A 2,689-nucleotide genomic window follows, 5' to 3' on the forward strand; every position below is an offset into this window, starting at 1 on the left:
TGACGGTGTGAGTCAAGTTGCAAAGGTTCCTCTGAAGACATCCTCATACTGGATCACATTGTTGGGAGTACCACCAGCATTTCGATATGAGGCTTATTGGGAGTACGGTGGGAGAGTTTCAGGAGTTTGACAGGACAACGTTTAGAACTAGGGTTTTATGTATACAGGTGGAAATCGACTATGCCCGCTACTGTTCAAGCGGAGGTTCTGGGTGGAGGACAATGTCTGTTTCCTTTTGAAATTCAAATTTAATAAGGTGTTTGGGTGGTGTGGACACTGCGGTTTTGTCACCCATGTAGGGCTACCATGTTTCGGCCCGGAACTGCAAGAAGATGATGATGAGGTGGTGGGCGCAGAGGTGCAACCCTCTACTTTGGCAAGGCTAGGGTACGAGTTCTAGTGCAACCAAGGGTTTGGTAGCTGGCCAAACCCTAGTCTTCAAGGTTCAAATCCCATGAACAATTCCAGAAGCATTCCTCCCTCAGTTAATGGTGGCACTATGTCACTCCCAGCGACAGGTAAAGATCAAAGAGATAGATGCAACATGCTAGGACAGTGAACCAATCACAAAAACGCTGCCCTAGGGCAGAAGATGAGGTAACTGTTTCCCCCAAGAAATTGCGTTTAAGTCTAGCAATTGGAAAGAAAAACTTGGATGCAGTGAATATGGGTCTGTTGGAGCCACCATTGAGTAATGGTGAGCCATCAAAGAAGAAGAGAGGCCGCTCCGTAAGAAGCTTGAATAAGTTGCCTTACGCTATGATGGGGAAAAGGAAGAATGCTAAGATTGACACTGAGAAGAAGATTGTTGGAAAAAGCAAAAAGACCAACCTGTTGCCAAGGTTGTTAGCTGTAGAAGATGGAGCTACCTCCAACCAGAGCCGTCTCAAACTTTTCGGAGGCCATGTGCGAAAGTTTAAGATGCGGCCCTCCTAGCTTCAATCGTATATGAAATTTATACTTGAACAAACTCACAATGTAAAATCAAATAACCAACAATGTATGATCAATATATATCATTAGATGAGCCTACAAAAAAGGCTAAATATTCAATACAAACATAAAGTTTGCAGCAAAAAATAATTACAAAAAGATGCTTTGATCTGAAACCCTCAAAATAACACATTCTAGCAGTGTTGATTGATATTCATTTGAAAATCCATCTCCTTGCCTTCTTACCTGCAAACTGATCAATTAGCTTATCACAATTGATTTTTCCAAGATATTCATTCTCAATCGAAATCAAAGCAAGTCCATTTAGCCTTTCTTGTGACATAGTTGATCGCAAATAAGACTTCAATAACTTTAACTTTAATTCTCCAATTTCTCAATTCTAGAATCCCACAAAATTGCTAGATGGCCAACTGACCTAGACCTTTGTAATCTGGAAACCAAATCAAACCCAGATCAACCCATTAGGAATAACCCATCAAAGAATCATTACGGGATCGAGTAAATAACGCAGCAAACATTGATTAATTTGATTCAATCATAGTATCATACCTGAGTGGCTGGATAGAGAGGTATTGAGGTTGACTGGTCGATGAGAATTGAGGAGAGGAGAGGAGAGACAGAAGTCACAGACTCACAGAACGCAGAAAAAAAAGAGGAGATAAGGTTTGGTTGTGTTTGTGTGGCTGGATAGAGAGGTAGGCACCCAATTTCACATCATCTGAAGATTTTAATATTTCTTTATTAAATATATTAAATATAAAACCATTAAACAAATTGGGCCCTCTAAAGAGGGTATCAGGTGAACGTAGCAAGAGGAGTAGAGGACCATGGGGGCCCTATTTTATATTATTTATAATTTTTAATATATATTAATATATATATATATATATATATATATATATATATATATATAAAACCAAAAAAAAAAAAATTTGGGGCCCTCTCAATTGGGGGCCCTGTGCTGTCGCTCATGTTGCACAGCTTGAGAGCCGGCCCTGCCTCCAACCCTAAAGGGAAGGAGTTGGCTCTAATTTAAATTTATGCTAGTAGACATTTGGATGTAATCCTATGTTTACGTAGGAGTAACTTCTATAAGTTTTTTTGAGATGTTTCTAGTTTTTTGTTGTACCACAATTGCGTGCTGGTAGTTTAGACTAGATGAATGATTTTTTCTTAGGAAGCAAGGTTGTTCTTGCTTAGTTAGGCTTGCTTCATGCAAGCGTCCCATAGACTTTAATAATGAATTTAGTTTGGCTATCTGTTTTTTTTTTCTTTCCGGATTTTCTTATGTAAGTTTTGTTAGATTCTGGCATGTTTTATGGCTTGAATACTATTCAAATCAATCTCTATTAAAAAAAAAAAAAAAACAAGTACTCTCTCTCACACACACACACCCTCATAAGAGTTTATTTTCTCAATGGCGATCAAGCCCTAATCCTTTGACTTTAGTGTCAGCATCCAAGATGACAATGACAATTAGTACCCTATTTGGTGGTGATGTGATATCTTAAGTGTATGGTGGAGCTTTTTTCAACATCGATAACTTCAACTTTCTGAGCTTGCCTTGCTCGACTCATTGTCAAGCTGAGTATACAAATCCTAACAACAGGATTCTGTGCTTTGGGTTTTCTAGTATGCAATAGAGGTTATTAGCGACTCTGGTAATCTACTCCTACTCTGATAGTCTCTTCATGACAGTGTTGTTGTTCGGCTTCTGGTTTCGATCTTTGCAAGT

At 39.0% G+C, this 2,689-nt stretch overlaps 1 long non-coding RNA gene across 1 annotated transcript; it reads right to left on the bottom strand.

Moving 5' to 3' along the window:
- Positions 1-989: 989 nt before the first annotated feature.
- LOC133739700 (uncharacterized) lies at positions 990-1,661 on the bottom strand. The gene is made up of 2 exons (XR_009860760.1): positions 1,504-1,661; positions 990-1,384 (listed from the first exon to the last, which is right to left on the bottom strand). It is a non-coding gene; the product is annotated as an uncharacterized LOC133739700 (long non-coding RNA).
- Positions 1,662-2,689: the final 1,028 nt, after the last annotated feature.

This window comes from Rosa rugosa, chromosome 1 (assembly GCF_958449725.1).
Source record: "Rosa rugosa chromosome 1, drRosRugo1.1, whole genome shotgun sequence".
NCBI lineage: Eukaryota > Viridiplantae > Streptophyta > Magnoliopsida > Rosales > Rosaceae > Rosa > Rosa rugosa.